The sequence below is a fragment of the Gorilla gorilla genome, chromosome 6 (assembly GCF_029281585.2).
Source record: "Gorilla gorilla gorilla isolate KB3781 chromosome 6, NHGRI_mGorGor1-v2.1_pri, whole genome shotgun sequence".
NCBI classification, from domain to species: Eukaryota; Metazoa; Chordata; class Mammalia; order Primates; family Hominidae; genus Gorilla; species Gorilla gorilla.
Window position 1 is genome coordinate 33720519 of NC_073230.2, and position 26716 is coordinate 33747234.

Below are 26716 nucleotides of genomic sequence, written 5' to 3' on the forward strand. Positions count from 1 at the left end.
CCAAATGTTTTATTAAGAGACATTTCAAACATAGACAAAAACTGAAATAATTTTATATAAACACCATAGCCCACCACCTAGATGCTATGAACATTCTGCCATTCTTGTTTATCACGTTATTTATCCGTCCTCCTCCCCATCGGCAATCCTCCCCATAACTGTGGGGTCAGGGTTAGGAAGCTTAAGGTGACTCAGGTGGCGAATTCCGAAGGGTGCTGCTGGAGCACCTCCAGCCTCAACGTCCGGACTAATGGGGGCATTTCCTCCCTAACTCAATTTCAGGAAGCAGGAGGCTAGCTCTGCAGGGTGGGGGCGCACCTGGGCTGGGCTGCGCGCAGGCGGCGGAAGCACTAGGCGCGGCGCCCACAGGCGGACGGCTGGCGCTGAGCGCGGGCGCGGGGCCGCTACGTGCGCGGGGTGCGCGGGGAGCGCGGGGCTGCGCTCGTGTGCGCTCGCCGCCGCCGCTGCCGCCGCGCGCCTTTGAGTCAGCAAACTCCGCGGCCCGCAATCCCGGCTCGGCTCGGCCCGGCCCTGCTCTGTTCTGCCCGGAGGAGCCGCCCGTAAGTGACAAGAGATCCGCTGAGGGGGCTTCCCCTGCACCGCCCGGGTGGGGACGGCGGCCCTTCTTTCCAGAGGCGCGGGCCCTTCCCGCTGTTCCCAGGTGCCCGCACGCTTGCGGGCTGGAAAGAGGTTTGGGTCCCTTGGGCTTGGAGCAGAGGAGCCGCCTCCTTTTCAGCCGAGGTGTGCCGGGCAGGAAGAAATGATCAGCTGGCGCGGTAGAGCGGGGAGATGGAGCGCGTCGATCCAGGGATTCTTGGCTAAAAAGACACCCCGGGGAGAGGGTGGGGCAGAGGTGGATTCTAGATTACGGAAGAAGTGCTGTGGCACCTTACACCAGGCCGGGTAGAAGGGGGTGGGGAGGTGGTTTTTTTTTTTTTTTTTTTTAATTCATTCATTAACGGGTAGCCTTGAGTTGAGGAATTGGGAGGGGTAGGCAGGTTTATTCGTGGGATTGTGGGATTGAGGGAGAAGGCCCAGGGGAAAATCCATATAATTGACTGATTATCAGATTTGGTGACCAGGAAAGCAACAGCCTGTTTTTCAGTTCCGATGCATCATACTTTTCTCAAATTACACGGATTATTGAGGGGGATCGTCACGGAATGGGGAGCAATATGTCCTGCTGAAAGGAGGGGCTTCTATCTCTACAAGACACGTTAAAAATGATGGTATCAGAAAATTAGAACGGGGAGGAGGCTTGCACATGATCTCCATCAAACCTTTCATTTTACAGACAGGGAGGCTAAGGCCGAGGGACGCTGAGTGTTGGGACCAGGATCATTCAGCCAGATGGGAGCAGAACCAGGCCTACAACCTGGCAGGCTTCTGACTTCCACCCCGGAGTTATGTCCACCTCTGGGGCCTGGGAACTGGGTTTGGATTGCATAAGCTCCCCCTCCTCTCCCGGGAGGGGGCTGGGCTGGAGGCTGAGGCCTTCTCCAGGAAGAAGCAAGGACTGCTTGGATAGTTGACCAGCTTTTGCAGGGGCTCCTCAGTGAGAGAATGGAGGTGAGGTCAGGGACTCCTGCCTTGCCTCTGCCATCACTTCCAGTGATGCCTATTCCTAAGGTAGGTACATAGCTGGACCTTCATTATTCTTAATATTATTTACTTTTTTCTTTTTCTTTTGAGACAAGTTCTTATTCTGTCACCCAGGCTGGATTGCAGTGGTGCGATCTTGGCTCAGTGCAAACTCCACCTCCCAGGCTTCAGTGATCCTCCCACCTCAGCCTCCCTAGTAGCTGAGACCACAGGTGCGGGCCACCACACCCCTGGCTAACCTCGGTATTTTTTTTTGTAGAGACAGGGTTTTCCCATGTTGCCCCAGGCAGGTCTGGAACTCCTGAGCTCAAGCAATCCACCTGCCTCGGCCTCCCGAAGTGCTAGGATTACAGGGGTGAGCCACTGCGCTCGGCCTTTTATTACTGTTTTTTAAAGGAAGGGTAGACTTGAGATTGACTGATAGGGCAGTTTTTAATAAAAATACAAAAATAAAATACATTTAGAAGAAACTGTGTGAAGATGTGAAATATCAGTGATTAGCATGGACTCAACTGGTCGTCCTGTTTCTTCTGCCAGTCCGTTTCATTCTCACTTTTGATTACCATTTAACTGGGGAGGACATCAGTGTTGACAGTGGGACTTGCTCAGGCTGACACTGTGCCCCACCAGGGAGTCTCCCCTCCAGGCTGGTACACACTTCCTCTTATTTTACTAATGGGAAGGACCCCTGAGTTAGGTAACCTAAAGTAATAGAAATAAGCACGTTCATTAAAAAAAATAAAAGTATGTTAATCAAAGAGTAACGTTGGTGTTCTACAGCAATTCTGCTGGGCTTTGGAGCAGTGGATATCTTTTCTCAGCCCTAGGATCACTACTTTCATTTTAAGGCTTCATTTTGCTCGTTAAGTTACTGGGGAAAATGACTTCTTTTTTCCGTTTTTAGTGACAGGGCTGTGGTTTCACAACCACTTGGTGAAAGGCAGACCACTGGTTGAGAACAGGGGCCAGTCTATGCAGATTTTCGTTTCCTAGCATGGCGGAGAAGGGCTTTTGGCCAAGCTCATGGTTGACTCTGTGGGGAATCCGCCAAATTTAGCATTGTTATCTCCAAACATCTTTTTCTTAGTAATCTAGTAGGTATGAATTAGCTCTTCTGTTCTCTAAGCCCTGTTCAAAGAGGAAGGTATGTAGTGTAGTGGTTAGAACTAGTGACTCCAGACCCATCTGAGTTGAAATCTTGGTATAATAATTTTCTAAGTATAGTTTTGTTGGCAGGGCACTTAACACTCTCTGAGTTGCCTGTTATTCAGAAATAAAAAAGGGTGATGGTAATCTTTGCATCCCAGAACTGTTAATACAACAGCTGACATTTATCGAGCGCTTACTATATTCCAGGCATCGTGACATTATCGAGCACTTAATTATGGGCCAGGCATTGTGAAAGAGTTTTTATGCGGCAGTCTCATTAAGCATCACAACAGACTTATGAAGCAGATTCTGTTACTGTCTTCAGTTTACCCCTGGGGAAACTAAGGCATCAGAGTATTTATGATTTCTCTATACTCAGCTTACAGTTTTAACTACCCAACAAATGTGTGTCAGATTTCTGTTATAAGCTAATAGTTATCTAGGGCTTACTATGTGGCAGGCCCTGTTACAAGTGTCCTAAGTACGTTAACAACCCTTGAGATAGGTATTGTTTTTCTCCCCTTCTTCTTTCTTTTTACAGATGTGGAAACTGAGGCACAAAGCCCAAGGTCAAACAACTAGTAATGCGAGAGCCAAAATTTGAACTAGGAGCCTGGGTCTGGAATCAGTAGTAACTCTCAGCCACCCACCTGCGAATGTAAAGGGCTTAGCCAGGCTTCAGTCAAGGGCAACTCCTATTGATACTTACATTTATTTTTCCCTAAGTAACTACTCCTTGCTCCCAGTTTCTGCAGAAGAGATGCTTTTAGTTCTATAAGTGATTCAACTTTACTCAAGGCTTTGTGATTCAGTATGTATTTCTATTGTAGTCTCTGTTATTTTTAAAAGCTTGTGCTAGGCCTCAGTGATCTTGCCTCTGGGGACAGGGAAATAGTCTTGATCAGATCTGTGAACCCCTTTCAAATATATGATGTCATTTTTACTTTTTTTTTGATACTTTTGTAGAGATGGGGTTTTGCCATGTTGCCCAGGCTGGTTTTGAACTCCTGAGCTCAAGTGATCCACCCACCTCAGCCTCCCAAAGTGCTGGGATTACAGGTGTGAGCTACTGTGGCCAGCCTGATTTCATATTCATCTGCAAAAGTGCATTATTCTGGGGGAGAGAATCTGTAGCTTTCTTCAGATTTTTACGTGGTCACCCATGGTGGAAAGAAAGTCATTATTCACCATTGTATTCTAATAATCTCATTTTACAAATGAGGCTACCAAGGCCCAATGGAGAGGCAGAATAGCTTAATCTGAACTACACAGCTAATTAGAGGTAAAAACGGGACTCAGACTCAGGTTCCTGAACTTCCAGTCTCATATTCTTTCCATTATAGCCTGATAGTTCCCTGTGGATTAAGTGGTGCCAGATCAATAAATTATGAATTGCCAGAGACCCCCAGCTCTCTCACCAAGCTGTCCAATGCATGAGGCCAGCAAAGCTGCCTGGAAGTGCCTGTCAAAATACGACATCGTTTGGCATGTGATCCTGTTAGCTGAGCCACTTTACTCTGATTTGGTATGGGAATCTACAACTCGGAGAGATGTGAGCCAGGAAAAGAAAAGCTGTTTGGGGAGAAGAAGAGGAATGTTGCAGACATGCATTGGTTGAGGCACAGGCAGCCATTCAGACCTCTTGGTAGAATTGTATTGGAAAGTTCTTGCTAAGAGATTTAGAAATTCAAACAAAATTCCCTGGGCCGGGTGTGATGGCGCATGCCTGTAGTCCCAGCTACTTAAGAGGCTGAGGTGGGAGGATCGCTTGAGCCCAGGAGGTTGAGGCTGCAGTGAGCTGTGATTGCACCATTGTACTGCAGCCTGCACAACAGAATTAGACTCTGTCTCATAAATAAATAAATAAATAAATAAATACAAATAACCCCCAAATTCCCTGAAGTCTGAGATTTTTGCATAGTATGTGGCTCACTGGGAAGTAAGCCATCTCCTGGCTGAAGGTTGATGCTCCAACGACAAAAGAAGACTAAAAGAGTTGGGTTGTGGTGGCTCACACCTGTAATCTCAGTGACTGAGGAGGCTGAGGTGGGAGGATTGCTTGAGGTCAGGACTTCGAGACCAGCTTGGGCAAAAGCTGGGTGTGGTGGCACACACCTGTAGTCCTAGCTTCTTGGGAGGTCGAGGTAGGAGGATCACTTGGGCCTAGGAGCTGGAGGCTGCAGTGAGCCATGATCTCCCCACTATACTCCAGCCTCGGTGACACAGTGAGACCCCAACTCTAAAAAGAAATAATAATAATAAGAAAAATAAGAAAAGCCTAAGAGGTAATGAGACCTTTAATAGTTTAGGCCAGACTTTTAACATGACTTAAATTTTACAAACTGATAATAATAAAGCTTACCTGGAAAATAGATTTGTACTAGTAGGCAATACATTTTTGAAAAAGAATACTGAGGAGAGGCTTGTTCAGCCAGCTATCAAAATATATCAGGTAGGTAGGACGTGGTGGCTCACGCCTGTAATCTTAGTGCTTTGGGAGGCTGAAGCTGAGGATTGCTTGAGGCCAGGAGTTCAAGACAAGCCTGGGCAACATAGACCCCATGTCTAAAAAAATTTTTAGAAAGTATATATCATCTGGGACTATGAATAGAAAGTCGAGAAATGGTTCCATTGTAAAGACAGGAATTGAGTGTATGATAAAATGGACTGTTACTAAGTCTTGGGAAAATTGCCTCTCAATTTGGAAAAGATTAGATCCCTGACTCATACCATTCACAAAAGTAAATTCCATTTAAAGATTAAATGTCAAAACCAAAATTATAAATATTAAAATATATGTAAATATAGAAGATGGTTTTAAAGAGCTTTTTGTTGTTGTTTTGAGACGGAGTCTCGCTCTGTCGCCCAAGCTGGAGTGCAGTGGCACAATCTCAGCTCACTGCAACCTCTGCCTCCTGGGTTCAGTAAGTTCTCTGCATCAGCCTCCCAAGTAACTGGGGTTATAGGCATCCACCATCACGCCTGGCTAATTTTCTTACTTTTAGTAGAGACAGGGTTTCACCATCGTGGCCAGACTGGTCTTGAACTCCTGACCTTGTGATCCGCCCGTCTCGGCCTCCCAAAGTGCTGGGATTACAGGAATAAGGCACCGCAGCTGGCCAGAAGATGGTTTTTAGAAATAACTTTGGTGTAGGAAAGACCTCAAGTTTAATAAAATTCAGAAACCATAAAGGAAAATATTGATAGACCTAATTTCATGAAAGATTATACTTCATGTCTAGTAGTTTATTTGAACATGAACTTTGGCTACATTTCCCATCTTCGCAGCTCAGGCACCCCCAATCTGTCCTTCCCCACTGCAGACTGGCAGGTGGGATTTCCCCCAGGTCACCCTCCTTCCTTCTTTCCTCACATCTTTCTTCCTCTGCAGGAAACAGATTTTTCAGGGCCTTCCATACCTGCCCCTTTGTTTGTCTCTCCTTAGTTATAAGTAATATTTTTAGAAATACATGTAAAATATCAAGAAATAATGGCTGCACCTCTGCCACCTCTCTCTCACCTCATATTTCATAAAGCTGGTTCTATATGTTGCTTTATGTGCCTTAGTATATGCTTATGGATATTATACATATTATAGATATATATGTAACATTTTTTAAAAAGTAAGGAAGAATATATTAATACCATAAACAAAGTTAAAAGGCAGATGACAGGGCTGGGCGCGGTGGCTCACGCCTGTAATCCCAGCACTTTGGGAGGCCGAGGCAGGTGGATCACTTGAGGTCAGGAGTTCGAGACCAGCCTGGCCAACATGGTGAAAGCCCATCTTTACTGAAAATACAAAAATTAGCTGGGCATGGTGGCAGGTGCCTGTAATCCGAGTTACTGAGGCAAGAGAATCACTTGAACTCGGGAGGTGGAGGTTGCATGAGCCGAGATCGTGCCATTGCACTCCAGCTTGGGCAACAGAGCAAGACTCAGTCTCAAAAAAAAAAAAAAAAAAAAAAAAGGGCAGATGACAAAGGAGTAAAGCAAATAGTTGCAATATCTATAACAGGCATGAACTCTTAGAAATCAATAGGAAAAACAATCCAGCAGGAATATGGGCAAAGGCTATTCATAGGTAATTCACATATATATGTAAAAATGCTTAATCTTATTAATAATCAGATAAGTGTGGATTAAAAACCATGAAACCTTTTTGCTTAGGTTTGTAATATCCAGTGTTGACGAAGGTGTGGGAAAATAGATTGTCACTATATATGGCGGAGAGTGTAAATTGGTACCATCTCTTGGAAAGGCACGTTAGCAGTATTTATAACATTTTAAAGTTTGCATACTTTCTGATCAGTACTTCCACTTCTAGGACCTTATCCCTCTGAAATACTTGCCTACTTGAAAAAAGGAAGTTGCTCCAAATGAGCCAAAATGGAAAATGTTCATTATGCATTATGTTAGTCAGTTTGGGCTGCCATAACAAAATGCCATAGACTGGGTGGCTTAAACAACAGAAGTTTATTTCTTAGGGTTTTGGAGGCTGGGAAATGCAGGCTGATTTGTTTCCTACTGAGAGTTCTCTCCCTGGCTTGCAGACAGCCGCCTTCCTGCTGCGTCCTCACATGGTGGAAAAGGAGAGAAAGAGAACAAGCTCTTAGTATCTCTGCTTGGTGTCTCACCAGTCCCATCATGAGGGCCCCACCCTTTTAACCTCATCTAAACCTAATCACCCCATCAGAGGCCCTGTTTCCAAATACCAGCACACTGGGGGTTAGGGCTTTACTATATGCATTTTGGCAGGACACAATTCAACCTATACTGTATATTAAGTAATGAAAGCAAAGTGGAAGAACAGTGGGAGAAATACAATCTTATTTTTTGAAAAAATCTGGAAGGATGATATGCCCCTAATTGTAGACAGTCATTACCTATGGAGAGTGAGATTAGAAAGGGAAAGGGAATGGCATTATGGAGGATTTCAGCAATTTTTTTTTTTTTGAGATGGAGTCTCACTCTGTTGCCCAGGCTGGAGTGCGGTGGTGCGATCTCGGCTCACTGCAACTTCTGCCTCCCGGGTTCAAGCGATTCTTCTGCCTCAGCCTCCTGAGTAGCTGGGATTACAGGCATGTGCCACCACACTCAGCTAATTTTTGTATTTTTAGTAGAGACGGGGTTTCACCATGTTGGTCAGGCTGGTGGACCTTGTGATCCACCTGCCTCAGCCTCCCAAAGTGCTAGGATTACAGGTGTGAGCCACTGTGCCTGGCCTCCAGTTTTTTTTTTCAGCTCACTGCAACCTCTGCCTCCCAAGTTCAAGCAGTTCTTCTGCCTTAGCCTCCCCAGTAGCTGGGATTACAGGTGAGCACCACCATACCCAGATAATTTTTATATTTTTAGTAGAGACAGCGTTTCACCATGTTGGCTGGTCTCGAACTCCTGACCTCGTGATCTGCCCGCCTTGGCCTCCCAAACTGCTGGGATTACAGGTGTGAGCCACTGCGTCTGGCCTATATTTCTATGTTTTTCCCCAAACTTTGAAATAATTTTAACGTATAAAAAGTGCAGGCTGTGTGCAGTGGCTCACACTTGTAATCCCAGCCCTTTGGGAGGCTGAGGTAGGAGGATTGCTTGAGCCCGGGAATTTGAGATCAGCTTGGGCAACATAGTGAGACCCTGTCTCTGTTTTCAAAAAAACTTTTAAAAAGAATAGAAAAGCCGGGCATGGTGGCTCACGCCTGTAATCCCAGCACTTTGGGAGGCCGAGGCGAGTGGATCTCCTGAGGTCAGGAGTTCAAGACCAGGCTGGCCAACATGGTGAAACCCTGTCTCTACTAAAAATACAAAAATTAGCTGGGCATGGTGGTGCATGCCTGTAATCTCAGCCACTCGGGAGGCTGAGGCAGGAGAATTGCTTAAACCCGGGAGGCAGAGGTTGCAGTGAGCAGAGATTATGCCACTGCACTCCAGCCTGGGCAACAGAGTGAGACTCTGTCTCAAAAATAAATAAATAAAAATAAAACAAAGTGCCAAATAATAATTTTTTTTTTTTTTTGGCTTAGGGGAGTAGAGACTGTGTCTTGCTGTGTTGCCCAGGCTGGTCTCAAACTCCTGGCCTCAAGGGATCCTCCTGCCTTGGCTCCCAAAGGGCTTAGGATTACAGGCATGAGCCACTACATCTAGCCCTAAATCTTTTATTTTTAAAGATAATAAGTCTGTTATCCTGAAATAAAATAATACTTAAAACCTGTGGAAAAAAATAACAAAATGATTTGAAGTATTAACAGGGCCCTCCTGCCTAGAGCCTCCCAGCTGAACTGCCTGGGGAGGGGGTGGTCTCTGCTAGAGTGGAAGACCTGGTCCTCTGAATTTCCAGGTGAGTATTCCCAGTTGCCTTTTCTGCTACTTATTTTAAAAGGTTTATCCCAGCCTCCATCTCTGAAGGCAGGAGTTGTATGCAGCAAGAGTATTGCTTAATTCAGAAGGGTGATTTACCCTGGATTTCGTGGTCTTTAAGTGCTTTAAAAGAATTAGGCTGAGCACCGTGTCTCTCACTGTAATCTCAGCATTTTGGGATGCTAAGGTGGGTGAATCACTGGAGCTCAGGAGTTCGAGACCAGCCTGGCCAACATGGCGAAACCCCATCTCTACTAAAAATACAAAAATTAGCCAGGCGTGGTGGCGAGCACCTGTAGTCCCAGCTACTCGGGAGGCTGCGTTGGGAGAATCACTTGAGCCTGGGAGGTGGAGGTGGCAGTGAGCCGAGATTGTACCACTGCACTCCAGCCTGGGTGACAGAGTGATACTCTGTCTCAAAAAAAAAAAAAAGCCATCATCTCTCAGTTTAGTTGTGTTTTCTGAGTATAGCTTAAAACTAGTTATGTTACTTCATCATTGGTATTCATTGGTGTTTTCTCAGCATCACTATCCCTTCCCAAATCCCCCCAAAAACCACACACGGAGTGTATGTCTAACCAGGCTTTCTGGCATTAACAAGGCCAGATCTTATGTTACTCATTGGTATAGTTAAATGTGTATATTCTCTTGTGCTCAAGAAAGGTGGCTGGCAAGGCAGAATTTATAATGAACTACAGATGTCACGTCCTTGATTTTTTCTTTTCCCTATGCGGTCCGAATCCCTTAGGAAGATAGGAAAGGGAAGTCTTGAGCCCCTTTTTAGATTCAGGCTGGAAATGCCTAATAAATTCCTAATAGCTTCCAAGGTGCTGTGCCTTAAGAAGCCTTGGATTCCTGGGGATGAGAGAACAAAAAAGAGGGTGAGGGGGAACCAAAGGGGGCACCAAAGGCCAAAGACAGACTTCACCCAGGACAAGTCCTGTGTCCAAGGAGTGTGACAAGGCTTTCTGACATGCTTCCAGGAACATTTTGTGTTTATTTGGCATGGCATGTTTTAGGAAGGAGATGGAAACATCTATTTAGTACTCAACCATGTACCACACACTGTCCTGGGTACTTCAGTTTACATTATCTCATTATTCCTGTGATATAGGAGATGCTACAGCCATTTTCGACAATTCAGAGATATTTCATGACTTGAACAAATGGAGGAGACAGGATTTGAGCCACAGCTGTTCCCATACCCATTTTTTTTTTCAGTACTTTATTTTAAGAGTCCCACCATTGAGTTTGCTTTTAGAGCCAAAATGCACTCTCTCTGATTTAAAAGTTTTTTATTAAGGGAAAAATTTAAAAGTCATACTGGGTACATCATTAGGCATAGGACTCTGAGGTTACCACTTCTGATCCTCAAACATAATCCATGTAGATTATAAAAGTCTGTAACTTGGGGACTGGGTCATACGTCTTTTCCCTTATACCATAGACAACGAGGGCTTTGTAAAATACCTCAGAGCATTTTAACTTTGACATCAGTGGTGTGAGGTTATTTTCATCTCCTTTTTTTCCAATCTCCTTTCCCATTTTCCGTCTCAGGTGTGCATTTTCCTTCTTTGCGCTTTTTTATGCTTCCTTGATTCTGCAAAGGTCCCTTTAGCATGTGGCCAAAGTTCTCTGGGTATCAGAGAAACAGAAAGACCCATCTCAAGCTGTGTGGGCCCAGAATCTTACACAGCTCTCATCAGTGTAGGGCACTTGCCCTGACGTGACCTTGAGAGCCAACTCCTTTGCAGGCAGGAGATGGACTCTACGCAGGCTGGCACCAGCAGTGACAATGGGGGCCACCTCTGCAGCCCCAAGACAACCCCACCTCAGCACTGTGTTTCCATTCACATGGTCTCCCTCTGTGTGCAGCAAGCCTCCTCTTTCACATTTTTGTACAGCTTCTCTCTTAAGCACAGTACGCCTCAGCCTGGCCTACGTATTGCCCAGGACCCTCGGGTAATACCTTACTCGTCTTGTGTGTTGTGCACTCTTATTCTTTGTTTTCACCAGCGTGGCTGCTTTCTGTGGGGTGCACCCTCGGTTTCTGGTACTCCCTGCTCCCTGGTGACCACTTTTGCTGCATACCCACAAAGGCTGGGCTTGGAGTTCTGACCCCAGTTTTGCCATCTCTAGGCAAAATCTATTTCTGGCCTGGCAGGGTGGTTCATGCCTGTAATCCCAGCACTTTGGGAGGCCGAGGCGGGTGGATCACCTGAGGCCAGGAGTTTGAGACCAGCATGGCCAACGTGATGGGAGGGCGACGGAGGTTGCAGTGAGCCGAAATCACACTGCACTCCAGCCTGGGCGACAGAGTGAGACTCCATCTCAAAAAAAAACAAAAACAAAAAAACAAAAAACCTGTTTCTGATGGTCTCAGAAATGAGAGAGAGAATGAGAGGACCCTAAAGGAAGGGAGATCAGAGGTAACACATTGATTAAGAATCCTCCTCAGCTAAAATCAGCTACTAAGAATTAGAATGCGTTAGCTTCAACTCTGTTGGTGGCAGATCCCCTAAAGTCTTTGAAAGGCTTTGTCATGATTCTTTCAAGATTTACAGAATTCTTGCAAATTCATCCCTTTGTGCTTCAGCTGTTGCTGGTTTTAAAGAAGAGAAACTTTCCTAAGTTAGCATTGGAGTTGGGGGCTTAATGTAAGGATACTGCAGACAACTCAAAGGCAACTGCTTGGAACTGCAAAGTCAAAAACTGAAGTTGCACTTTCACTCCTCTCCCAAGGCCCAAGGCCTCTAACTCCCCCTCGCTGTTTCTCTGGCTGGGGCTTCTCTACTTGCATATGGTTCAGTGTGGCCTGCCTGGCCCTGCCTGCACATGGCTTCCCATCCAAGGGCTCATTGCCCTCTGATGCAGTCTTTCAGGCTCCTCCGACCCTCTTTGTACATTTTTGTCTTCATCATGCCGAATTCCTCACCTTTCCTCTACTCATCTGGCCACTCTGCTCCATTCCCTTGCTTGTTTCTCTGGTTTCTCTGATTCCTCCAATTGACAGCTCCTTGGGGCCTGTTCTGAGCCCTCTTCTTTTCTGTATGTTTTCTCCCTAGATCTGTGGTTTTCCAACATTTTTGTGCATAGGAATTATCTGGAAAACTTGTTAAGGCAGATTTCTGGGTCTCAGTATTCCAATTCAGTAGTTCTAGGATGAGACCTAGGAACTTGTATCTTATTCCTGGGTGATCCAGAGGCTATGACACACTCAGGACAAGCTGGTTTCATTCTATGACTTTAAGTGTTGTTAATAAACTACTAATTCCCTGGTGTGGATATCTAGCTCTCTTGAGAGCTCCAGGTTTAGATATTTAACATTGAATTTGACTGTGGCTTCTTGGGTTTGTCACAGACATTTCATATTAACTTGCCCAATACTTGATCCTCTCCCCAGTTTTGTAAGGGCCTAACACTTACATAGTTTGGGGTCCTCTGTAAGAAAAGGAACATAGAATTGAGAATACAAAGCGAGATGTGGGAACGTGGTGGTGCACTGTGCAGATTAGGGCTTGGAAACTTGGCTTCTGTAGCCTTGGGTCATTCCTCCTTGGCTTGCCTACTCACCCCAACACCGTCTCCTCCAGCCTTCCCCATCTGAATGAAGGCCTATGCCTTCCATTTGTTTGTTTAGACCAGAAACCTAGGAGCCGTTTCTCATCTTCAGCCCACTTCTGAGCCCTCTGAAGGTCTTGCTTGATTCTCCAATTCAGTACCCCCTTGCCCGGAATCTCAGGTTGCCATTGTTACTTTCCTATTAGCTTCTGATCGAGTCTCTCTGGTTCCACTTTATTCCCCTCCAATCCAATTTCCAGAGGCAGACAGAGCAGTCTTTTAAAGTACATCAGAACGTGTCACTCCAGTCCTGCCATGTGTCCATAGAAATGGCTGAGTCTGGTGGCAGGGCCAGGGGTGTGGGCAGATGAGAGAGGGTCAGGGGGGATTACACCGCACAAGCTTGACCGTCCCGGAACCTTGAAAGAAGTGGGGGTGTGTCTGGGGAGGTATGCAAGAATTATCAACTGCACTTGTTTGTTTCAGTCCCACTTTACCACATTTCATTGGAAGAACTTGAGCTGTATAAGGCCTGTGAACACAAATGGGGATGGGTACTCCCTAATTCTTTGCTTTTCAGTGCATTCCTGTGGCATTTGATGCTAAATAGTGCAATCAAACTGTTTAATTACTTTTGGGGAAGAATCACACGTTCTTTTTTAACCCCGGTGTCATCTTTTAACGCCGGGTTCCTTAATCTCCTTAGAGAGCTGATTAAGCTTGGTGAGAACCCACAGGTCCATGGCCCAGGGAAATCCAAAGCCCTGCCCAGGTTTTCTGCGAATTCCCTGGAGGAGGGGGTGGATGGGGGAGGCCTCATGTGCTTTCTTTTTTACCTTGGTGTCAGCCCCAACACAAACTCAGCCCCTTCCCTCATGGATGGAGAAATCCACCACCACTACTACCATGTGTTTTGTTAGTTGAGTGGACTTCACTGGAGTCCCCTGTGGGGCTCCTGACCTTGCATAGTCTCCTGGGTCCCTCTTTCCTCCTCTCATCCCTACCCCTCACTCCATCCCCCTCACTTGTCCGTGAGCTCCAGTCTTCTTCCTCTGTAACTATGGATACTCCCCATTTCCTCTCTTCAACTTACAAACCCAAGTCAAAGTACAGGGCAGAACAAAGGGCTTTATATGTAGGGAACCAACACTCCTTAGAAGTTATAAATACAAACACACACAAAAGAGTTTTCTATCACACTGTAATTATCTTCCCTTTTCTCACTGATGTAGCAGCTCTTATTGTAGAGTGGTGTTTGGAAGAGCTGGGGAGAAGATGTGCTCTTCCTGCTGCCCCCGAAGGTCACTGTCTGGGTTAGGGGGCAGGCAGTGTTACTGTAGCTCTGGGCTCTGGAATCTCACAGCAAACAACTTGGGGTCTCTTCATCAGCTTGTCTGCAGATGATCAGACCCTGAGAAACTGAGCTCTTTCTGTCTAAACACACAGGAAACTTCCTATGTTGGGAAATCAGCTTAAAGATTTACAACCAGGCGCAGACCGGATGCTGCGATTTGCTAGTCACCTTGCTTCACTAGTGGTTGGGAAACCTTGAAAAATGGTGGCGTCTATTTTGAGGACTTTGCCAAACTGAGTCTGTAGACAGACACATGTCAGATGCCCTTGGATTACAGTCATTATTGCCAGCAAGTAAGAGTTTAAGAATAATAACTTTGGCATTTCACCCACTTCTGTTATTTTAAAAATTATTTATTTATTTTAGACAGAATCTCTCTCTCTGTCGCCCAAGCTAGAGTGCAGTGGCGCAATCGTGGGTCACTGCACCCTCTGCCTCCCAGGGTTAAACGATTCTCGTGCCTCAGCCTCTGGAGTAGTTGGGACTACAGGCATGAGCCACCACACCTGGCTAAATTTTTTGTATTTTTTTTTTTTTTGTAGAGACGGGGTTTCGCCAGGTTGGCCAGGCTGGTCTCGAACTCCTGAGCTGAAGCGATCCACCCGCGTTGGCCTCCCAAAGTGCTGGGATTGCAGACGTGACCCACTGCACCCGGCCACATTTCACCCACTTTTTAAAAGGACTTTCTCGTGTTACTTATCTTAGGCTTCTTAGATCAAGGCCAGGCATTGGACATCCGTGAGTAAATGATCCAACTCTTGCAGGGAGTGGCCACAGTGTGGCTGAGTTTCAGAGCATTTAGATTTAAAATATTCTGCTCCCTAAATATTATTATCCTATCTGACAAAAAAGATGCTTGAAGAGAATTTTTTTTTTTTTTTTTTTGAGACAGGGTCTTGTTTTGTCACTCAGGCTGGAGTGTAGTGATATGATCATGGCTCACTGCAGCTTCCTGAGCTCAGGTATCTCCTACCTCAGCCTCCTGAGTGGCTGAGACTACGCACCACCATGCCTCGCTAATGTTTTTGTATTTTTGTAGAGATGGGTTTCGTCATGTTGCCCAGGTCTCCAACTCCTGGGCTCAAGTGACCCACCCGCCTCAGCCTCCCAAAGCACTGGCATTACAGGCATGAGCCACCGTGCCCAGACAGAAAATTTTAGTAAAGGAACAAATGCTCTGTGATCATGAGGAAGGCACCTCAGCATTTTTCATATTGGGGGTCCTGGGAAAGTCTGAGAATGAACAGTGACTGCAGCTGGCACAGTCGGAGCCAGGCACAGGCCTCCATGCTTGCTCATTTGATCTTTACAGTAGATCATGAAGCAGGCAGTTATCTCCTCTTACAGATGAGAACACTGAAGCACAGAGATGAAGTAATTTGGGAAAGGGCAGAATGTGAATTTACAACCAGGTGGTCTGGAGTCAAATGCCTCACACTACTTTTACCACTCACTGTGCTCATCCTGCTCACTTTAGGGGGGCATTCCCCTCTAAACTGCTCCTCAGCAGTGGATCTTCATGACAGAGGCACCGTGAAGGAAAGAGGGTTATTTCCAGTGAGTCGTGATGCTTTTCCTTTAGAAAAGAGAATTTCTCTCTCTGTTTAAAAGCAGAACATTAAATGTTGAATTTTTTTCTCTCATCTGCATCCCTGTATCCTTTCCTTATCTCAGCCCCAAGCTGCTCTCCAGACACCTAAAGACTGTCTCTCCCGTCTGGATGTCCCCAGCACCCTAACATGTTCCAGTTTCTTTCTTACCTCTCAAAACAGCCCCCCTTTTCCAACTTCCCCATTCTGGGAACACCAGTCTTCTTCCAGTCACCCGGCCTGTGAGTCATCCTTGACTCCCTTTTCTCAGTCATGCCCTGTGTCCAAGTTTTTCTTGTTGTTTATTCATTTATTTGTATTCTTTGAGACAGGATCTCACTCTGTCACCCAGACTGGAGTGTAGTGGCACGATCTCAGCTCGCTGCAACCTATGCCTCCCAGGTTCAAGCCATCCTCCAACCTCAGCCTCCTGAGTAGCTGGGACTATGGGTGTGTGCCATGAAACCCAGCTAATTTTTGCATTTTTTTTTGTTTTTGTTCCAGAGATGGGGTTTTGCCATGTTGCCCAGGCTAGCATTCTTTTTTTTTTAATAGTCTTTATTTTTTAGAGCAGTTTTAGGTTCACAGCAAAAATGAAAGTACAGAGCTTCCCTGCTCCCCATAACCCACCTCTCCCATTATCAACATCACCACCGTGAGGGTACATTGGTAACAGTTGATGAACCTGCACTGATACATTATCATCACCCAAAGTGGACAGTCTGTAGTTTACCTTCATCAGTCTTTTGATGAAGCTCATGGCTTGTAATTTCTCTCCCTGGCAATCCTTCCAACACCCATCCCAGATGAATCACTGCCATCATGTCAAGCTTCCACTTACTCCATCCCTGCCTTCCAACAGGATAGAAGTCCAAATTCCTCCTTTTGTTCTTCAGGGACTTCCCAATCCTAAAATGCTTACCACAGCCTGTGATATTATGATATATATGTTGGTTTTGCCCACAGTTCCTGGCCCATAAATCCCATAGCCCTTGTTACAGTGTTTGGGTGTTTTAGGCCTCAGAAGCAGGCCTCAGAACACAGTACCTCTTGCTGACTTTCTCCTGTTCTCCTTTCAACCTGCTCCTTTTTCTCCCCAAGGCTAATCTTCCCTGTGTTTCCATAAAGAAATTCTCAGACTTACCTTGTCTGATTGTAGATCATAAGACCCTCATTTCAGGAGGGGTTCTGCCCTTTACCCTGGGGGAAGCAATGTTGCACCAAGTGGCCCAGAAGAATCTGAACAGACAGGCCTTTCTGGGTTCCCCACTCAGTCTGTTAGTGTTGGGTCATGCCCTTTTTGTCCAATCATATTTCTGCATGGTTGCCCCTGCTTCAGTCATCCCTGTTCAATGAAGTCTGTGTAAAAGGCCCAAGAGGACAGGGTTTGGAGGGCTTCTGGAAGGCTGAACACGTGGAGGTTCCTGGGGGGTGGTGCACCTGGGGAGGTATGGGAGCTCCATACCCATACCTTGTCCTGTGCGTCTCCATCTGTGTCCTTTGTACTATCCTTTATAATAAACCAGTAATAAGTTTTGTGAGCCGCTCTAGCAAATTAATCAAACCCAAGGAGGAGGTCATGGGATCCCCAGTTTATAGCCAGTGAGTCAGAAGCACAAGCGAAACAGCCTGGGGCTTGAGATGGGCACTTTAAGTGGGGGCAGTCATTTGGGTCTGAGCCTCAACCTCTGGGATCTGATAATGTCCCCAGGTAGGTAGGGTCAGAATTGAACTGGGTTGGAGGACACCCAGCTGGTATCTACCGCAGAATTGATTGCTTGCTTGTTGGTGGGAAGAAGTCCCCACACACTTGGTCACAGCAATCTTCTATGTTGATCGATTGTCTTTGAGTAAGAGAATTAAAAAAAATGCTTTGAGTTTGAGTTTCTCAGACAGCTCTTCAGACAAACCTCCTTGTGATATTCTGCCAGCACAGCCCTCCATTCATGGGGGACTGGGCCCCTCACTTCTCCCAAACTCATTACTGCCTCTTAATCACCACAGGCTGGTCCTGTTTTCTCTGCCTGTCCTAATGCGAGCATCAAGACCTAGTCAAGCCTTGCCTTCTCCATGAAGCCTCCCCCTCCATTCTTCCGGTTAGCCCTGCTATCAGTGCAGTTCTTCTGGCACATCACAGTGAGCATTGCGTTAGAAGTGGCCTGTTTCATATCTGAGTCTTGACATCTTTAGGTATTAGAACTCAAGGAGTGTTACTTAATCATCCAAAAAAAAAAAAAAATCCCTCACCAGGACCAAACCTGGAATGCTCACCCAGTCGGTTCTCAGTGATTATGTACTGGACTGACTTGCCACTGTCCTCTGCTTAGCCTTAGGTGGCCCTTCATAGCTAGTGACCCTAACCAGGTCTGCCGAGTGAATGCACTGCACTTTTCTCAGTATTACCTCTTTTCGGAAGATAAGTATTACGTCTTTTCAGGTATCCGGCTGTTGGCTTCTCCCGGGTTCATGTATGTGGGAAGAACTCTACCCCCAACCTTCATCCCTAAAGCATTTGAGCCGTTAGTAACTCAGTTTGGGTTGGTACTTTTCACTCACTGCTGTCTTTTAAGCATTTATTTCTAAGGGGGATGCTTGGGTGCCCTGTTGGATGTAGGGGTACCTTGTGGTGAGGGTGAGGGCTCCTCTGAGTCTGGCTGCCTGGGCCGCGATCCTGGCTTCTTCACTTGATCAGCTGCACAGCCTTAGGTGCCTTTTCCTTATTTGCAAAATTGAAGTAATAATGATACCTGGCTTCTGGGGCCCTTACCAGGATTAGATGAGATAATTCATGTTGCAAGCTTTGCACAGTGTCTGGGACATAGTAAACAATTTTTTTTGGTCTTATTGCTATTTTGGATTTTTAATGGCATAATTTTAACATTATTCCCCAGTCTCATCCTCCACAGTCCAGTGGAGTTAGTTTAGGAGGAAAGATAGAAAACAGAGGCCACTTCACTCTGCGTTGTTGCTGGCTAAATGCTTTCTTTCCTCACAAGACGAATGATTAACCATGAGTGGGCTCACAGGTGGGCTGGCCCGAGAGGCGGGCGACTGTCAACCCATCTTCCCTTCCCAGGTGGTTGGGCTGCTTAGAAACTTGATGGAGATGCAGAAATGGAGAAAACCAGCTGGAACTCATTCAATCAAATTTAATTTACTGCATATTTTCTGGGCACTGACAATATGCCAGGCACTGTGCTAAGTGCTAAAGTTATAAAGCATAAATAATTGGGCAAGGTCCCTGCCTTCAAGGGACTTTTCAGAGGACATATAATCCTCAAGAAAATAGATTAATAGATAAATAATAAATTAATATGGACTGCGACAAAGTCCGAGGAGAAAATGAAAGGATAGAGTTCCTAGGGGAGTCTGCTTTAGTGGGTGGTTAGGGAACCCTCTTTGGGGAGGTGGCCTTTAAACCAAGATCTGAAGCTGGGAAGGAGCCACCTTGGTGAGTTGGGGGTGAGGAGGTGGAAAGGGGAGAATGTCGAGAGAACAGCAGCACGAGGGGCCTGAGGAAGGATCTGGCGAGGCACTATTTTTTTTTTTTTTTTTTTTTTTGAGACAGAGTCTCGCTCTGTCTCCCAGGCTGGAGTGCAGTGGCCTCGGCTCACTGCAAGCTCCGCCTCCTGGGGTTCACGCCATTCTCCTGTCTCAGCCTCCCGAGTAGCTGGAACTACAGGCGTCTGCCACCACGGCTGGCTAATTTTTTTGTATTTTTAGTAGAGATGGGGTTTCACTGTGTTAGCCAGGATGGTCTCAATCTCCGGACCTCGTGATCCGCCCACCTCGGCCTCCCAAAGTGCTGGGATTACAGGCGTGAGCCACCGCGCCTGGCCAAGCCGAGGAACTATTAATAGTCTGGTCTCTGTGAAAAGACACCTGGAGTGTGCAGAAGAGCTTGGCTGAGGGGGTGGCCAGGGAACCGAAGGGGCGAGGCTTATAGGGATTGTGTAAGTGCATACCCCATTATCTGGAACAGTGGTTTAACATTTTTAAATTAAATTCTTTTTCTTTTTATTTTTGAGACAGGGTCTCGCTCTGTCGCCCAGGCTGGAATGCAGTGGCAGGATCTCAGCTTAGTACAACCTCCGCCTCTCGGGTTCAAGGATTCTCATGCCTCAGCCTCCCAAGTAGCTGGGACTACAGGCATGCGCCACTAGGCCTGGCTAATTTTTAATATTTTTAGTAGAGAGGGGGTTTCACTGTATTGCCCAGGCTGGTCTGGAACCCCTGGGCTCAAGCGATTCTCCCGCCTCGGCCTCCAAAAGTGCCACTGCACCTGGCCAGTGGCTTAAAATTTTTTTCTATCATTGACATACTTGAGAAGGCATAAGATACTCTTGTAGTGTAGGGCTGTTGCACTAGGGGGAGGGAATTGTCAGGGTGTGTGGGGTTGAAAAGAGCCCCTGGCGATTTGGACATACCTTGCCTTCCATCTCTTCAAATTGAGAAACACAGCTCTTCACAGAATCCATGGGCGTCTGGGAACATTTACATCTCTTACTTTTCAATTAAATTTTGAAGGGTTATAGAGGCACACTATAGGAACATGGAATTCTGTCAATTGGTGAGAACATTGGCTCAGTCCTCTGAGGCTGAGTCACTGTTTAATTGGATTACTGTGTGGCCCACTTAAATACTGTTTTGGAATAGAAAAGTTATTTTATTTTGAAATTGTATGAACAAGACTTTGGAGACATCCTTTAAGATTTTCACGCACGTGGATGTTGCCCTTTTGTTGAGAGAGGCAGTGTCAAGGAGATAAGAGAACAGCTGGCATTGCATTTGTGTCTGCACCAGGCTCTGTGGCTTTGGGCAGTGATTTAACTTCTCTGGTAAAGTAGGACAAATAAGTCTTGCACTGCCTGCCTCATCAGCTGTCATGGAACAGTGCTTTATAAATTACACAATATCAGAAAACAAAAGTTACTTCAAAAAAATTAAATTTTAGTTTCTGTACATTATGGCCCATAGCACGTTACAGCCGTAAATTACACAATATCAGAAGACAAAGGTTACTTCAAAAAATTAAATTTAGTTTCTGTACATTATGGCCCATAGCACATTATGGCGAGGATGTAATTCATGACCATGGAACAGAACTTTTCACTGTTCACAGATGACTGGTCTCTAGAAAAATCTAAAGGAGAATATTTTTATAACTTTGGAGTAGGAGTGGTCTTTGTAAGGATGGTGCAAAGCCTGGAAGCCATAAGGAAAACCTTCATGAAATTCATTATCTAATAAAAAGTATTGGCATAGCAACCACCATAAGCAAAACAAACAGATTACAAACCAGGAAAATATACTTGAACTTTATGTTACGTATTAAGGATTAACTTCCCTAATACAAAAAGAACTCCTATGAACCAATAAGGAAAAGAACAGGAACTCTATAAGAAAATGATTGAAAGACATAAACAATTTGTATAAAAGAAAATAGTGGTGCCGGGCATGGTGGCTCAAGCCTGTAATCCCAGCACTTTGGGAGGCCGAGGCTGTCGGATCACAAGGTCAGGCGTTCGAGACCAGCCTGGCCAACATGGTGAAACCCCGTCTCTACTAAAAATACAAAAATTAGCCAGGCGTGGTGGCGCTTGCCTGTAATCCCAGCTACTCAAGAGGCTGAGGCAAGAGAATCGCTTGAACCCGGGAGGCGGAGGTCGCAGTGAGCCGAGATCATGCCACTGCACTCCAGCCTGGGTGACAGAGTGAGACTCCATCTCAAAAAAAAGAAAATAGTGGCACCTAAACACATGAAAAATGCTTGCTCTTATGCATAATTGAAAAAAATACTAATTAAATCACATTGAAATAAGCCATTTTTTGCCTATCTAGGATTGACAAAGATAAAACATTTTGCAAACGGATCATGTTAGGGAAGATACAGGAAAACAACCCACTCATTTGTAAATACGTTGCTTTGCCAATATCTTGATGATTCAGATGATCTGGCTCGATCCAGCAATTCCACTTACAGAAATTTACTCATGCAGGTATTCACTGCGTACTGTTCATAGTAGCACGAGAATGTCTTATCAGTGGGCGCTGGTGAAATGAAGTGTGTTGCATTCACATCATGGAATAGTACACAGCCACAAAAAGAGAACGAGGCTAACTAAAAACCATTTAGCAGATACCTGCCCCCACTTTTTGAAAAAAGAACGTTTTATTGTGATTAGAATACTCACCAGGAGACCTACCCTCTTAACAAACTTTCCAGTGTATAATACAGTATTGTTAGCCATAGGCGCAATGTTGTACAGCAGATCTTTAGAGCTGCTTAATTAATCTAGTGGACTCCTGATCTTGTTAGAACCTGTAAACTGAAGTCTTTCTTCCCAATGCTGTTGCTTCACTACCTGATGCACCTTTTTTGGCTGAGTTTGCTTAACTGAGCTTTTTGTGATTGTTTTGCCAGCATGGGAGGACCTACTATATCTGGGACTCTATGCAAAGAATATTCAGAGGAATTATATGCCTTTAAAGGCTGCCTGTTAACAAAGGGTTAAATAATTTAGGCATTAGACGAATTGGGGGCCCTGCCAAATGAGTGTGGCTAAAGTCTGTCCTTTTCCTGAACATTCATGTAAGAAAACCCCACCCCCTGTTTGTCCCCACATTCTCTCTCCTCCTAAGGATCATTGTTCCCTTGTGGCATAATAATTAAAAAAAAAATGTGAAACTGAGCCGTCATCAGACTGGTAATGAAATCCTGAGTGCTGAAGAACCTGAATTTCTTTTTTCTTTTTCTTTTCTTTTTCTGAGACGGAGACTCACTCTATCGCCAGGCTGGAGTGCAGTGGAGGCGCGATCTCGGCTCACTGCAACCTCCGCTTCCTGGGTTCAAGTGATTCTCCTGTCTCAGCCTCCCGAGTAGCTGGGGAGGCTACAGGCACATGCCACTACCCCACGTAATTTTTGTATTTTTAGTAGAGACGGGGTTTCCCCATGTTGGCCAGGCTGATCTCGAACTCCTGACCTCAGGTGATCCTCCCACCTCAGTCTCCTTTCAAAGTGCTGGGATTACAGGTGTGAGCCGCCACGCCTGGCCCAAGAACCTGAATTTCTGACAGGTAACAAATACCATTTTCTTTTTAAAAAAGTTATTCCTTTTTAATCTTGTTAGACTGAAATGGCTTGTCTGTCAATATATTTTCAAAGGGTAGTCCATTCTTGTAAAGGACATAATGTGCCTACTGTTCAATTTTTTTTTTTGAGATGGAGTCTCACTCTGTTGCCCAGGCTGGAGTGCAGTGGTGGTATCTCAGCTCACTGCAACCTCCGCCTCCATTCAAACGATTCTCCTGCCTCAGCCTCCTGAGTAGCTGGGATTACAGGCGTGTGTCACCATGCCTGGCTAATTTTTTGAATTTTTAGTAGATGGAGTTTTACCATGTTAGCCAGACTGGCAATATTTTTATATTATGACTAAATATAATATGGGTCCTGTGTGGCTTGTTTAAAATACATTGCTCTGAAACCCTTGGGCTTTTAGTTGTTATATTGACTTGTGAATTTGCTGAGATTTAGCAACTATTTCCGTAGTATATGCAGTTCCCTTTTTTTCTAGTGGCTTTCAGTTTCATAGTTGAGTATCAAGAATATAGCCTGTGAACTGCATGGGATTCTGCATAAAGTATTATAAGAAAAAAGAACAGGCCAGGCGTGGTGGCTCATGCCTGTAATCCCAGCACTTTGGGAGGGTGAGGCGGGCGGATCACTTGAGGTCAGAGTTTGAGACCAGCCTGGCCAACAGGTGAAACCCTGTCTTTACTGAAAATACAAAGATTAGCTGTGTGTAGTGGCACACACCTGTAGTCCCAGCTACTTGGGAGGCTGAGGCATGAGAATCACTTGAACCCGAAAGGCAGAGGTTGCAGTGAACTGAGATTGCGCCACTGTACTCCAGCCTGGGTGACCAAGTGAGACTCTGTCTCAAAACAAAACAAAACAAAACAAAACAAAAAAACAACCAAGGAAGGGACTAGAAAGCAGATTAAAATAGCAGGAAAAAGAATCAAAATAGAAGCCATATGTAGTGAAAAGAGTCCACCAAAATGAATCAGAAAAGCAATTTAAACAAAATGTATTAATTGGATTGGTCAGGAGTAAATAATGAATTTGTATGTTTGGGTGCACAGAAAACCCTATAGATGTGATCATAGAAGTATTTGTTTACAAGAGTTGAACCTAGGAAGAAAGGCATTTTTCTAGATAACTATAATGCCATTATCATACCCTGGAAATTTAACTTTATACAGTACATTATCTAATAAACAGGGTCACATTAATCTATCCCCATTTGTCCCAAAAGTGTCATAGCTTTTTAAAAATCACAAAATACGGCTGGGTGCGGTGGCTCATGCCTGTAATCCCAGCACTTTGGAAGGCTGAGGTGGGCGGATCACGAGGTCAGGAGATAGAGACCATCCTGGCTAACATGGTGAAACCCCGTCTCTACTAAAAATACAAAAAATTAGCAGGGCCTGGTGGCGGGAGCCTGTAATCCCAGCTACTCGGGAGGCTGAGGCAGGAGAATGGCATGAACCCAGGAGGCGGAGGTTGCAGTGAGCTGAGGTTTCGCCACTGCACTTCCAGCCTGGGCGACAGAGTGAGACTCCATCTCAAAAAAAAAAAAAAAAAAAATTGCAAAATACTTGATAGGGTTTTAAAACTGCAAGATAGCGAATATAATACAAAATGAAGTGAATTTATATTTTCTATTAGAAAAGCAGTTTTAAAGGGGGTGCTTTCTTTTATGTAAGTAAAATTGAAGCTGACAAATTTGAGATTTTATATTTTTATCAAATTTGTATTTAGAAGGTATCTTTTGCAACTTATTTGCTTAAAATTATACCTAGAGTTGGCTGGGCGTGATGGCTCACTCCTGTAATCCCAGCACTTTGGGAGGCTGAGGTGGGTGGATCACGAGGTCAGGAGATCGAGACCATCCTGGCTAACATGGTGAAACCCCGTCTCTACTAAAGAAAATACAAAAACTAGCTGGGCATGGTGGCAGGCGCCTGTAGTCCCAGCTACTTGAGAGGCTGAGGCAGGAGAATGGCGTGAACCCCAGAGGCAGAGCTTGCAGTGAGCCGAGATCGCACCACTGCACTCCAGCCTGGGAGACAGAGTGAGACTCTGTCTCAAAAAAAAAAAAAAAACAAAAAACCTAGAGTAAAAAAAATGGGATCTCATTTCCTTGCAGCAGATGACAACTTTGGATTCTTGGTCTAGCTTAATTAGTAAATTGGCTTAGAATCACATGATTTCAGACCTGACAGCAACCCAGGATTTTCCAGAAACCCAAGGTTATGGATGGGAACAATGAATCATTGGTGTGATTACATTATCCTTTAACCGTAATGGGTTTGCCTTGCATTAAGTGACTGAGGGAAAGAAAGCACCTGTTCCTTAACTCTTGTGGCATTTCCACACTCATCTTCACTGAGCTTGTGCTAGTGGGGAAAACAAATGACAAACTGTAGTTCTGTTTTTTGGTTTTAAGCCTAATAATAATAATTAATGGCAGCAATTACTATGTGCTTGTTATGAGCCAGGCTTTAGGCCAGGTGTTTTATACATATTAACTTCTTTGTACCTTGTAATAATTATATAGAATTAGGTTCTGTTGTTGATCACTGTTTTATAGATGAGGATACCGAGGCACACAGAGGGTAAGCAGGTGGACCAGGGTCACTTAGCAGGATTTGAGCCCAGGGAGGATGAACACTGGGCAGCCCATGCTTCATCAGTGCAGTGCCCTAAGCTGCTGAGTATTTCTGGGCGCTTTTTTTCTCCATTTATTCATGCTGTCTGTGCGAATGTGTATGGAAAACTCCAAGCAATTGGAGTATGCCCAGAATATACTAGAATTTTAAGACGCAAATGTTAGATCACATCGCCTACATTTCTGATGGTAGTCAATCTTGAATAGCCAGGCTAACGCATATTTCCTGTACCAATAGCTGTACACTATTTGCCCAGTGATTTTTTTTTTCCACAGTGTTTGCAGGTATATGTGGTTATTTCTTATAGCTAAGTGTGCAGGGATCCTTGTGCATCCTTTGAGAAAGGCGAGTCTTGCTTTTGTCTCTCTGGTCTGTGAAGATGTACATGTATATGCAGATATCCAATCCAGCTTTTTTATTGGAATAATATCGTTTTTTACACCTTCCATTGTTCTTATATTTTGAAGAAAAAAGTACCAATAATTCAGCCAGTGGTCATACTTATTTATTATTGTTATTATTATTATTTGAGACAGGGTTTCACTCTGTTGCCCAGGTTGGAGTGCAATGGCGAGATCATGGCTCACTGCAATCTCTGCCTCCTGGGCTCAAGCCGTCTTCCCATCTTAGCCTCCCGGGTAGCTGGGATTATAGGTGCCTGCCAAAAAAATGCTTGGCTAATTTTTGTGTTTATTGTAGACATGGGGTTTTGCCATGTTGCCCAGGCTGCTTTCGAACTTCAGACTCAAGTGATCTGTTTGCCTTGGCCTCCCAAATTGCTGGGATTACAGCCATGAGCCACTACACCCAGCCCATACTTAATTTTTCTTGTATACTTACTAAGTGCTTTAAGTACATTATCTGATTTAATCCTTCTAGTAGCTGTATGAAAGAGGCACTTTTTCTCCACATGAGATCCCTTTTTCTCCAAGAGAATATTGAGGCTTTCTCGGAGAAGTTAAGTAACTTGTTCAAGGTCACACAGCCATGAGTGGCATAGTTGGGGATTTGAACCCAGATATGAATGACTCCAAACCTGAACTCTATAACTTTGATGCTGCCTTTCAAGCTAGTTATTGAAGATGATCAAACCCCTGTGTCAGTGGAAGAAGGGAGGTCTGTGTCAAGAGATTTATTATACTTCTGTGGTCGTAAGAGTGGCTTGTGAACAATGTCATGTCTGAAAAGCATTGGGAAGCTTGTTGAATTTAGATTTATTCACTGAATCAGTAGACGTAGATATTGTAGCAGTATCTTTCTAGGCTATTGTCTCCTCCTTGAGGAACTCTGGTATATAACAACTGAAAATTAAATATACTTATGAAATGTTAGGAGTTTATGTTTAAAATAGCATTTTTACTTCTTCCTCATTC

General features: G+C 44.9%; 1 protein-coding gene across 4 annotated transcripts in view; it reads left to right on the top strand.

The window, feature by feature from the left end:
• Positions 1 to 349: 349 nt before the first annotated feature.
• SNX10 (sorting nexin 10) overlaps positions 350 to 26716 on the top strand; it is an 81361-nt gene continuing 54994 nt past the window's right edge. For 2 of the 4 annotated variants that reach the window (XM_055346897.2, XM_004045202.5), the window contains exon 1: positions 350 to 560. The gene's annotated coding sequence lies outside the window, so the exon portion shown is untranslated. Of the gene's footprint in view, positions 608 to 1500; positions 1630 to 26716 lie in introns of those variants that run through there. The other 2 variants (XM_055346895.2, XM_004045204.4) reach the window with 2 other exon arrangements.